The sequence below is a fragment of the Schistocerca serialis genome, chromosome 9 (assembly GCF_023864345.2).
Source record: "Schistocerca serialis cubense isolate TAMUIC-IGC-003099 chromosome 9, iqSchSeri2.2, whole genome shotgun sequence".
Lineage (NCBI taxonomy): Eukaryota > Metazoa > Arthropoda > Insecta > Orthoptera > Acrididae > Schistocerca > Schistocerca serialis.
Window position 1 is genome coordinate 341,242,772 of NC_064646.1, and position 12,564 is coordinate 341,255,335.

Genomic DNA, 12,564 nt, shown 5'->3' on the forward strand with positions numbered 1-12,564 from the left:
TTGTGGAATACTCTTCAATTGGTCTTTATCTCGATTGTAGTATTTTCAAAAAAAGTTACTTTATTACAATGACGGAACCTCGTTTAGCATTTGGCTGCAACAAAAGATGTATGAAAGGAAGTAAAACATCGTTGCACAGGGACAGCTCGTAAAAAACGAACACTTTATCGAAATTAAGTCAAAGAATTTATAAGCTGAAGCTGAGGGATATCATTACCTAGCAGATGCTAATGGTCTTCCATTTGAAAGTCTCTAAACGTTACGAACTGAATTATAAGCGTCGTTATACACAGATGGAAAAAAATAGTAGCACCAAGAAGGAATTGTGCGATGTAAACGAAAGCTGGCGAGCGGGCTACTACATCTGAAAGATGATGTCTTCTCAAATGTCGTGCCAGTCGTATTAGAGTGACGCTAGTAACACCACTATGAGAATGCAAATCAGATTTGCTTCAAAAACGCGCTTTAACGCTCGTAAGCGTTACTTACCTTTGAGACTAGACGTAGTAGTGAGTTGATTTCAGTCAAGAATGCCTTTAAGGCGACGAAGACACCAGTACCAGCACCTCACTGAGTTTGAAAGAGGTCGCGTAATAGGGCTACAAGAAGCTGGATGTTCCTTTTGTGACACTGCAGAAAGACTTGTCAGAAATGTAGTCACTGTACATGATTTTTGGCAGATGTGGTCACGAGAATGTATGGTCGCAAGAAGACTGGGCTCCAGATGGCCACATGGCAGTACCGAGAGGGAAGACTTTCGTGTTTAATGTATGGTCCCAGCGTATTGTACTGCATCTGTAGTACCAATCTGAGCAGCAGTTGGCATTGCAGTGACACAACGAACTGTTAGAAATTGGTTACTTCAAGGACTGCCCCGAGTCAGATGCCCTGTAGTGTGCATTCCACTGACTCCAAATCACCGTCATTTGCGACTTCATTGGTGTCAAGTGAGAGATCATTGGAGGGTAAGGTGTTTTATGATGAAAGCTGATTCCGCTTCAGTACCAGTTATGGCACTGTTTTGGTTAGAAGGAGGCCAGCTGAGGGCCTGCAACCAATCTGTCTGCATGCTAGACACACTGGACTTACACGTGTGGTGCAATTTCGTTTGATGGCACGAGCAGTCTCGTGATTATCCCACGCGCCCTGAGTGCAAATTTGTGCTTCACTCTGGTGATTAGAGCTGTTGTGCTGCCATTCATGAACAGCATTCCAGAGGGCGTTTTCTAACAGGAGAAAGCTCACTCACATACCTCTGTTGTAACCCAACGTGCTCTACTGGGTGTCTTCATGTTCTCTTGGCTTGCTCGATAACCAGATCTGTAACCAATCGAGCACATATGGGATATCATCAGACGGAAACTCCAGTGTCATCCACGAACAGCATTAACAGTGCCTTTATTGACCGACCAAGTGTAACAGGCAAGGAATTCCCCATGCTACAAACTGACATCCAGCACCTATACAACTCAATGGATGAAAATTCTGGCGGTTAAGCTGATTATTAATGTACCAGCATTTCAGATTTGCAATGATTTATCTCGCTCTATATTAACCTGTGATCTTGCAGAGTTAATCACTTAAATGTGTTACCTAGACAGATGTATTCTCGAAATTTCATTACTCTACACTAATGCTTTGTGGTGTTGCGGTTTTTTCCCTCCTATGTATATTTGTCTCGGAAAAATACGTGCGGAAATTTATGAAATATTAATCTATAAACCGATGAATGACGAAGATTTTGAGTCGGTAGAGTGCTAATAGCTGACTCATTAAAGGAATGTTCTCTGAAACCAAAGTTTTCTCATAGATTTCTTATCTTGATATTGTTTCGGGATGTGTAAAGGATCATAGAAATAAAAGCCAGACTTTGTGAATAGAAGTGGGCATCATTTCCTATAAAATATAGTAATAAGATATTTCACACTTAGGCCTATAACTGAGGAGTCGTCAGAAAATTAAATGCATCCTATCTCTATCAATGCTTGATTTCAGCTATAACAACAATAAGGTTAATTGTTGGTTCCACTACGCATAATAATTAATGACAAAAATGCAACTTTTCTCCTTTGTCATGTGACATAGTTGTTGGTTACAAATCTTAAGGTGGCAAAGATTTGGACAATTTCTAGGTTGTTATTTCTTGTTGAATTCCACAGACGTTATTAGATAAGTTGGCGCTCTGTTTTTGTTAAATTCTAGTAGTTCAGAAGAATGTGATGGCATAACCAAATTATCCCAGTAAAGAGTACATTAAGCTGTCGGAAGCAACATCAAGAATACGGCAAGTAATATTTTAATTATGAGCTGATAAAATATAATAAGAGTAACAGAAATGGCGAAAAATAATACGTTGTTGTCCAAATGCAAGTAAACTCATACTGTCCTTAAAGCGACAGTTAATTCTGTTTTGATATAGTTTTCGTAACAGCTGCACTGAGATTTTCTTGTGTTTTGAGCAGTATTATGATTCATCATGGAGTCGTGTCGCTCTTCTCTCCTAGGAACACTCAAAAGCTTCCTTGACAGTTTCTCGACTTCATGGAGCTCAACGCCTTTTACGTCGACACCCGTGCTTCGCAAACTACTGCGAAAGGTTTCTTCCCGTTCCATTCACTTACGAACTGCAGGAAGAATGACTGTTTCACTACGATATTGCTTTACATTTCGTTAATATGACTTAAAGGTAAACAATATTGTGTTTGTAGATCAATGAGTGACATTATGCACGAAATATCTTTCCACAAAAATTCGGCGATACCACTCGACTTTACTCATTTCACGGCTGCCTTTCCTCTAATCAAATAGAACTCATTATTTAGTTCATCACTGTAATTTTAATAGTGACTGTCTTCCGTTGAGGAGTATTCTTACAATAAATAGCATATGACTTTCTATGGCATCTGATTTGTGGTGATAATCATTTTCAGAGGGTCATCCTATGCCAACTAGTCCATCCTCCTAGCCTCCCTTCGTTGATATCTAAGGTTTCGTTGAAATGTGATGCTGAGATTCCAACAGTTAGCGAAGGAAACATCACAAATTTGTAGCTTGTGGTACGCATTACGTAAGGTGCTGTACTCATTCAACTGACAGTGGTTAAAACATTATGCATGACTTTCCAACGTTTTTGACAAAAGTTTACATTGTAGTTAACAGTGCTCTCCCTGTGATACTTAATACATCAATTCTCTGCTAACTGTAGAAACTAACTTAGGATTCAAGGATGAATAGTTTGGTTTCCATGGCCCCTCAAACCTGGGAAAAATTTCTTCAGGGCAGATATTTCGCATGGTTTGATCATTAGTTTTTTCCAAACAAAATAAACTTAAGGCAGGCCTCCTTTTGTATGAATGAAAAGCCCTGTATGATTAACAATGTTACCAAGTTGTAGGTATTACACTTAGTTTCAAATATATTTTTAAGATAAAGAGGGTTCCAAAAGAAAAATTTGCATTAAATTTCACTACTTTTTGAAGTCCTAACTCTCAAAATGAATACTCCATTTTTTTTTACGTTTAGCTACCAATTGAAAGCGCTTATCTTTGTCTACAAGAGTGTTATTTGTTTCGCTGTTTCCGGAAATTCGGTGCTATTTAATCACTTAAGCACGCACATTATTACTCCTGTTTATTGGGATCACACCTGTGAGGTCCAAACATTGGAATTTGTTCAGTTTGTGTTATTTTAGTTACACAGGCCATCAAGAGGAGTTTTCAGGTATTGAATATACAAATCAGATATGAGGTGTTGGAGTTACAACTCCATCAGGAATGTGCTGTACTGTTTTGACATTACTGTACCTAAATATGAATAATTTTTTGTTTTTCCTTCTCCTCTTCTTTCTGCATCACTATCAGTGACTTGCCACAGTGCTAGTCGAAATACTTACATTTATTTTAATAAATTTCGGAATTCACAGAGAAGTAGTTACACATTGATGCATAAGTAATAACAAAAGGATTTTCATGGCCAATACCAACAACAGTATATAACTTAATACTGAAGACATATCAAACGGATGTATAGGAAGGATGAGCTCGCAAACAAAAGACAAGATTTGGTGCTTATGGCGAATTAGCAAAAAATAAAAATAAGTAGTAATCGATAAGAGACTGGACATGTACACTATATACAATAGAGGCTATGGTAAATCAACCACACTATTCATCACTTTCTGGGAACACAAACACACACACACACACACATGTGTGTGTTTGCATGTGCTATCATATGTACCATTTTCTGTCTTCACAGATGAGCTATTTATTATCACAGTAAGACCCAAAAATCATTTGCAAAATACAGATGTTACCGTATTCAATGTGAACCAAAAATTAGTATGTCATACACTGTGTGATCAGAAGTATCTAGACACCCCCAAAACATACTTTTTTCATATTAGGTGAATTTTACTGCCACCTACAGCCAGGTACTCCATATCAGCGACACTCATTAGATATCGTGAGAGAGCAGAATGGGGCATTCCATGGAGCTCATGGAATTTGAACGTGGTCAGATGATTGGGTGTCACTTGCGTCATAGGTCTGTACACGAGATTTCCACACTCCTAAACATACCTAGGTCCACCGTTTCCGATGTGCTAATGACGTGAAAACGTGAAGGGACACGTACAGCACGAAAGCATAGTGGCCAACCTCGTCCGTTGACTGACAGAGACCGCCAACAGTTGAAGAGTGTCGTAATGTGTAATAGGCAGACATCTATCCAGACCATCACACAGGAATTCCAAACTGCATCAAGATCCACTGCAAGTACTATCACATTTAGGCGGGAGGTGAGAAAACTTGTATTTCATAGTCGAACGGCTGCTCATAAACCGCACATCACGCCGTTAAATGCCAAACGACGCGTTGCTTGGTTTTAGAAGAGTAAACATTGGACACTTGAGCAGTAGAAAAACGTTGTGTGGAGTGACGAATCACAGTACACAATGTGGCGATCCGATGCTAGGGTGTGGGTATGGCGAATACCTGGTGAACGTCTTCTGTCAGCGTGTTTAGTACCAACAGTAAAATTCAGAGGCGATGGTATTTTGGTGTGGTCGTGTTTTTCATGGAGGGGCACGCAACCCTTGTTGTTTTGCGTGGCACTATCACAGCACAGGCCTACATTGATGTTTTAAGCACCCTCTTGATTCCCACTGTTGAAGAGCAATTCGGGGATGACAAGTGCATCTTTCAAAACATTCGAGCACCTGTTCATCACGCATGACCTGTGGTGGACTTGTTACTGTAGTGGACTAGCCTGCACAGAGCCCGGACCTGAATTCTATAGAACACCTTTGGGATGTTTTAGAACGCCGACTTCATGTCAAACCTCACCGACTGACATCACTACCTCTCCTCAGTGCAGCACTCCATGAAGAATGGGCTGCCATTCCCCAAGAAACCTTCCAGCACCTGATTGAACGTATGCCTGCGGAAATGGAAGCTGTCATCAAGGCTAAGGGTGGGCCAACACCATACTGAATTCCAGTATTACCTATGAAGGGCGCCATGAACTTGTAAGTCATTTTCAGCCAGGTGTTAGATACTATTGATCAGATAGTGTATTACAAGTGGGGCGTTATCATCTCAACGATTGATCTTCGACATCATGTAAACCAGTAACAGCACACAGTAACTCCTTAGCTCATCCCAGTGCTATGACCAACTCTATGTGGTAAGGGTACATTTTATACCTTAGATCTAGAAATTCTACAATCAGTTACCCATTCGTCTCGTCTTTCATGAGACCAATCACCTTGTTGCTTACCAGTATTATGTTATATGGGTTATGAGACTCTTAGACATATCGAGTGAATTTTGGTGACACGTCATCACCTCATATGGATCACAGCTCTTTGCCCAGTAGATGAAACGGTTAGGATTCATGTTAAGCAACTCTGGTACTTCAAAATTAGTTTATCGCAATTTCATACTGAAACTGATGCATCTGGAGTTTGGAGAGGTCTGATGTTCCAGTTCCATGAATTGAGCATAACGAATAGTCATACAGTTATTTGGATTTAATGTCGCAATTTCCCTCTAACCTCCTCTTCCCACTGCACAGTGTCCATGGAGATGCACACCAGAGTTTAAGTTAGGTCTTGGTGTTGACTTAGTACTTATGTACAGCATTTTTAAAATGTGACTGCGCCTATTCAGGCTGTTTTAGTTTTATTTCTAGACCATGCCCTCTTAGACAAATTATAGATTCAGGTATATCTTCTGAAGAAGGCTCAATTATTTGGGTTGAAACCTACGTAAAGGTTGGTTTCATTACCACAATCGAGGCTGATAGTTTCTTATATATTAGATTATCACGATTGCTGACTGTGCTACAATGTTGAAAGTACAAAAATAAGATATGTGAGTAGTATTACTTCTGCTTCTCCTACAACTATTTGTTTTTTAGAGTTGCGTGTAGTACTTGTGATGTACGTTTGTTCTAAGTGTTCTGGATAGGGATGTAGTGAGAGACGTAAATGCTGAATTGGAGCATGAAATATTGGCTTATGCACATAATACATATGATGAAGGTGACAAGTGAATACAATCACTCATCATTACTGAAACACAATGTATCAGAAATTATTATTATTAATGACATCATTAATTATTGTGTGTGTCTGTGTGTGTGTGTGTGTGTGTGTGTGTGTGTGCACATATGCATGATGCTTATCAATCCCACTTTTCCTTGCAGGAGTATTGACACCTTATGGAAGAGGCCTTACAACACCGCAGCCACACCCAAGTATGATTTGTCCATCATCACCACAGCCCAGACCGTCAAACTGGTAGTAACCATTTCTGAACCCATTTCCGGTACTACATACAGTAGCCCCATCGTCCCCTCCTGGAGCATCATGTTGCAATTGGCCACCAACTTTCTGGGTCTAGTAGCAACAGCAGCAGTTGTACAGCCTGCCTTTTTAATGAACACCAGGTGAATCATGCAGTTGCATTGAACTACTCTGCAGCTGCTTGTGCTTTTGGGGATCAGCTATTGCAGCCCAACACTGGTAACACCAATGTGGGGTATTAACTTCTCTTTACATTCCTTTTTGCTTGTACAGCAAGGCTAGAAAGAGAGTTCCCTGAAATCATCTTTACACAGCAGTATTTCACCATCAGCTGCAAAGGTGCAAGACAGATCTGCACTGTGAGTTGGTACACAACCTAACCCCCACCTACTCAAAGATGGCGGTAATGAAGTAGAGAAAATCTTTGTTAGAATTTGGGGAAAAGATGGTGTAATTTCGTGGATTGCATCAGTTACATACTGGTGTGGTAGTTGTTCCAAGAGCGTCACACTGAGCCTTTTTTTATATATCTAGGAAAGAGGATCTGTGTACTCCATTTTGACATGTACTCACATGACTTTGCTCCAGTTAGTAGGGAAGTACAGTTCTATCGCTCTTCCTCCAGATATTCCCGTTAAACAGGCTGGTATTAATGTCCAGAATACTAAAAAGAAGAATAGATTTTGCTTTGCATGGTCGCTTCTGGCTTGTGATAGAAATTACCCAAAAAATGCAATGGCTATGGGTGCAAACAAAACAACTAAATCTGTGAGCAAAATAGTTTTGAAGAAATTTCTATCTCCATCACAAACCTAGACCTTCCAAGATTCCAGAGGCAAACCCTAGTTATTCAGTTCATCTTTATGGTCTGGATGTAGATAAGAAGGGAAAAAAATTCCAGGAAATGTGAAGATAAACCCCACTGCTTTGCAAAGTAGCTGGTCAGCATCCCAAACATGTAGATTTATTACTATTCTGCAAGAATGAGAATCATCACTGCATCTGGATCAAAAACATGTCCTGCCTACTTTCTGCCAAATTTTTGAAATACATTAAAAAAAAGTTTTGCATCACCTCGCTTCCAAAATTTCTGTAACCTGTACAGTTCAGAGGTTCTGGTCCTGGTACCTCTAATACTCAGTATCATGTCCTCTTGAATTGATGCACATCTGCATTCGTCATGGCATACTATCCATAAGTTCATCAAGGCACTGTTGGTCCAGATTGTTCCACTCCTTAACGGCAATTCGGCATAGATCCCTCAGAGTGATTGGTGGGTCAGGTCGTCCACAAACAGCTCTTTTCAGTCTATCACAGGCATGTCTGATAGGTTTCACGTCTTGAGAACATGTTGGCCACTCTAGTCGAGCAATGTCGTTATCCTGAAGGCAGTCATTCACAAGATGTGCACAATGGGGGCACAAATTGTCGTCCATGAAGAGGAATGCCTCGCCAATATACTGCCGATATGGTTGCACTATTGGTCGGAGGATGGCATTCACCTCTCATATAGCCGTTACTGCGCCGTCCATGACCACCAGCAGTGTACGTTAGCCCCACATAATGCCATCCAAAAACAGCAACGAACCTCCACCTTGCTGCACTCTCTAGGCAGTGTGTCTAAGGCGTTCAGCCTGGCCAGGTTGTCTCCAAACACGTCTCTGACGATTGTCTGGTTGAAGGCATATGCAACACTCATCTGTGAAGAGAATGTGATGCCAATCCTGAGTGGTCCATACAGCATGTTGTTGGGCCCATCTGTACCATGCTGCATGGTGTTGTGGTTACAAAGATCGACCTCACCATGGACGTCGGGAGTAAAGTAGCACATAATGCAGCCTATTGTGCACAGTTTGAGTCATAACGTGATGATGTGTGGCTGCACGAAAAGCATTATTCAATATGGTGGCGTTGCTCTCGGGGTTCCTCCGAGCCATAATCCATAGGTAGCGGTCGTCCACTGCAGTAGTAGCTCTTGGGTGGCCTGAGCGAGGCATGTGTTTGGTTCAGTCTGAGACGCCTGGACACTTCCCTTGTTGAGAGCCCTTCCTGTCACAAAGTAGCAATGTGGACGCGATCGAGCCGAGGTATTGACTGTTTAGGCATGGTTGGACAACAGACAACACTAGCTATATACCTCCTTCCTGATGGAATGAGTGGAACTGATCAGCTGTTGGACCCCCTCCGTCTAATAGGCGCTGCACATGCATGGTTGTTTACATCTTTTGGTGGGTTTAATGACATCTCTGAACAGTCAAAGGGACTGTGCCTGTGATACAATATCCACAGTCGACGTCTATCTTCAGGAGTTCTGTGAACTGGGTGATGCAAAAGTTTTTTTTGACATGTGCATAATGAGGCAAGAGATTTTTGTCGCATGTACCTCAACTCTTTCACTATGTGCAAGTGTTTAGGAAGAGACGTGATTGATTGCTTGAGCCAGGAACCAGCATGCATGAAAATTCCTATCCAGGATAAAAAAGTCTTACAGTTTGATAGTGTCCCCCACCAGGAATGCTGTCCCTTCATTGTATATGCAGACTTTGAGCCCTTACTATGTAGTTCCTATGGCACATTGTGAAGGCGATCTCACAGCCTCTCACACCACTTTCATAGAAATGCATGTACTGTATATAGTGGTATACCAAGTTTTACACTCATATGACTCCAATATCTATCAGTTTGAATCATATGTTGGGGATAACCCTGCGAGATTCTTGCTCTCTTAGCTGAAACGAATTTCTGTGAGCATTGGTGAGATTTGTTGCAACAACATTCCAATGACCAAATTACTCCAAAATGTCACATTGTACAAGAAGACGGTTATTGTCATATTTGTGGCCTACCTGCCATTGGATAGAAATGCAGAAGCTCTGCTCAGAGTCCACTGCCATCTAACAGGGAAGTTCTGTGGTGCAGCTCTTAATGCATGCATCTTGAAATTCAAACTGCCACAACATATACCCAGCTTCCTCCTTGAGCGGGCATGATGCTCACTTTCTTTTTGAGCACTTGGGTGGTTTTGGTTTGGGAACGATAACGTTAGTGCCATAACTGACAATGTAGAAAACTGCATTTCATTCTACAAATGAATCATGTCCAGAACATCACTTGGGTTTCTGGATTCACTGCAATTCATACACGCATCCCTACAAAATCTTGGTGACACAACGATTCAGGAGGATATGCATCTCACCAGAGCTGCATATCTTGATGTTGTTAGGTTTCAGCTTGTGATGAAGAAAGGGGTCTTCATTTAAGAATACCTGGATTTGATGGAGAGGCTCTGGGAAACCACACTGCTCGATATAACATTCTCCAGCTCACTCACAGGTACTACCACAATGGATGCAGAGTATAGTCATGCAGTGAATATTTGTCAGGAGATCAGTAACTCTAATTTAGAGGAATATGCTAATTGTACATGGAGACAGGAGTGCATCTGCTCAGAGACATTTTTGAGAAATTCCAGAGTATGCTTGGGCACATACACCCTGTATCTTGCCTTCTAGTACACTGTGCAAGAGTTTTGAGCTTTTGTGGGATGCAATGTTAAAAAAAGACATGTATCAACCTCGAACTGTTGACCAACATAGATATGTTGCTTTTTTTCGGACACGGGATTCGGGGGTGACTTTGTCAGTGCCTGAACAGGTATACCAAGGGAATAACCCACAAATGAGTGAGGAGTACAGGCCACCTGAGGATTCGTATGTAAACGAACCCAAAAGACATGTCACGCAAAGGTCTATGTCATTTGGAGGGTTTCCATAGCTGTTCTTAGATGAATTAGATTGAAAGATGAAATCTAAGATGCAGCTGCAGATGCTTGTGTGGAATATATCCTAAAGGTAGACCTGGAGTATCCCACCTCTTTGCATGATGCACATACCGACTTGCAACTGTGTCCAAAGCGCCTAGTCTCGCAAAATAATTCCATCCCCAAGCTGATGACAACGCTGGGGAATAAGCAGTGATATATTCTACATTACAGAAACCTTCATCACTGTCTCAGATTGAGGATGAGACTTTCTAGAATGACATACAGCATCTCCTTCAAGCAGCATCCCTGGTTGATGGAGTGCGTTGATGTTAATACCAAAATGAGGACTCCTATGACGTGTGATTTTGAAAAGGACTTTTAAAAATTAATGAGTAATTCTGTTTTTGGCAAAATCATTGAGAATGTTAGAAACCACAGCAAAATTCATTTAGTTTACTGTTGGAATGGGTATAATGGCGCAAGAGATTACATTGCCAAGGCAAATTTTAAGCAGTCCACAATCTTACATGAAGGACTAGTCGCTATGAAAATGACTAAGCTTAGTGCAGTTCACGAAAAGTGTCTGTATTAGTATATGTGTTCTGGACATCTCCAAACTCTGCATGTAGCAATTCCACTATGAGTTCTCACAACAAAACTTCGCCAAGCCCCAGATTACTTTATGGGTACAGACAGTTTCATCTGCTGGGTGAAAGGTTGCAATCCATACAAAGTATTTGGTATAATTCTGAGGAATTCCAGTTGTCTGGACATGCAGCCGATAGTAAATACGGCATAGCACCTCAAAACAGGAATGTTATTGGCCTGATGAAAGACGAGATGAAAGGTTCACAGATTCTGGAGTTTGTGGGGTTTGTACCCAAAATGTATGCAAGCATATAGCAGCTGGTGCCATCCAAAGGTGAACTGTGGGTGTGCATCGTGCAGCCTCACAAGCTCTCACAACTGAGGACCAGGAGTGCCATCATGGTGATGCAGATGATTCTCCACATATGACGTGGCAAGTAGTCTCTCCATCATGGGGCCATGAGGTACATACTGCTCTGCAGTTGGAAGTTAGCCTGATGTACAGCGATGACAAACATTTCATCTGTATGGATGGGACCAGGAGTAATTGATGGGTAACACATTCAACCCTCTGCTTTTTGGCCAATCTCTGATGATAGCATTGCATGACAATCCTTTCATCACCGTCTACACACATCAAATGCTTGCTATTGGATGAGAGCAAAGTTGGGGGAGGGGTGGGAAGGGGATGACCGTGCCACTTGTCTCCAGTGACATTCAGTATGATATGCACAACTGTATCAACTGTAATATGACACCAAAGATCATTTGAATGTTATCTTGTTCTCTGTAAGCCTCTACTCCTCTTCACATGTGAATAGTTTTAATTTTACCAGTTTTTGAAGAAATGGCCATATGAATCTACATAAATGTAAGCACCACAGTATAACAAGCCTACTAACCTTCCTTGAAAATGAAGTTTGCTCACTGTTAGGACACTAATCAGTATTGTTCTCAGTTTCATGTTTGCCAAGTCATCCATGACGAAATGACCATCGCACCTAGTCAAGGTTCCAAAAAATAAGAGAATGTACTGAGGAATCCAGCAAGACACGTTGCAAGCTAAACTTACAACACCGCAAAATATACCTGTTCATTGGCAGTCCCAAACTACCTTTTGCAGATATAACATACATCAGAATGTTGGAAATGCAGTTCATTTTCCTGCAAAATTGTTAGAGAAAAGGAATTATCATACTGTTCATCAACTTGAAACTCAGAGAGCGGCTGTTCTCCACATATTTGCTGTAAAACAACCAATTATCCTGTCAAAATCTTTTATAAAATGAGCCACAAAATTTTATTTGTAAAAATAAATTGTTAAGACACTAACAGTGTCCCTCTTGCAGTGATGAAGTTTTATCCTCACAACAGAAAGCAGATAGTCTCGTTAACAGACTGTGTC

General features: G+C 41.1%; 1 protein-coding gene across 5 annotated transcripts in view; it reads left to right on the top strand.

Annotated features, from left to right (window-relative positions):
• The first annotated feature begins 2,168 nt into the window (after positions 1-2,168).
• Positions 2,169-12,564, top strand: part of LOC126419072 (D-altritol 5-dehydrogenase-like) — a 174,068-nt gene continuing 163,672 nt past the window's right edge. For 2 of the 5 annotated variants that reach the window (XM_050086155.1, XM_050086157.1), the window contains exon 1: positions 6,719-6,951. The gene's annotated coding sequence lies outside the window, so the exon portion shown is untranslated. Of the gene's footprint in view, positions 2,285-6,718; positions 6,952-12,564 lie in introns of those variants that run through there. The other 3 variants (XM_050086156.1, XM_050086153.1, XM_050086154.1) reach the window with 2 other exon arrangements.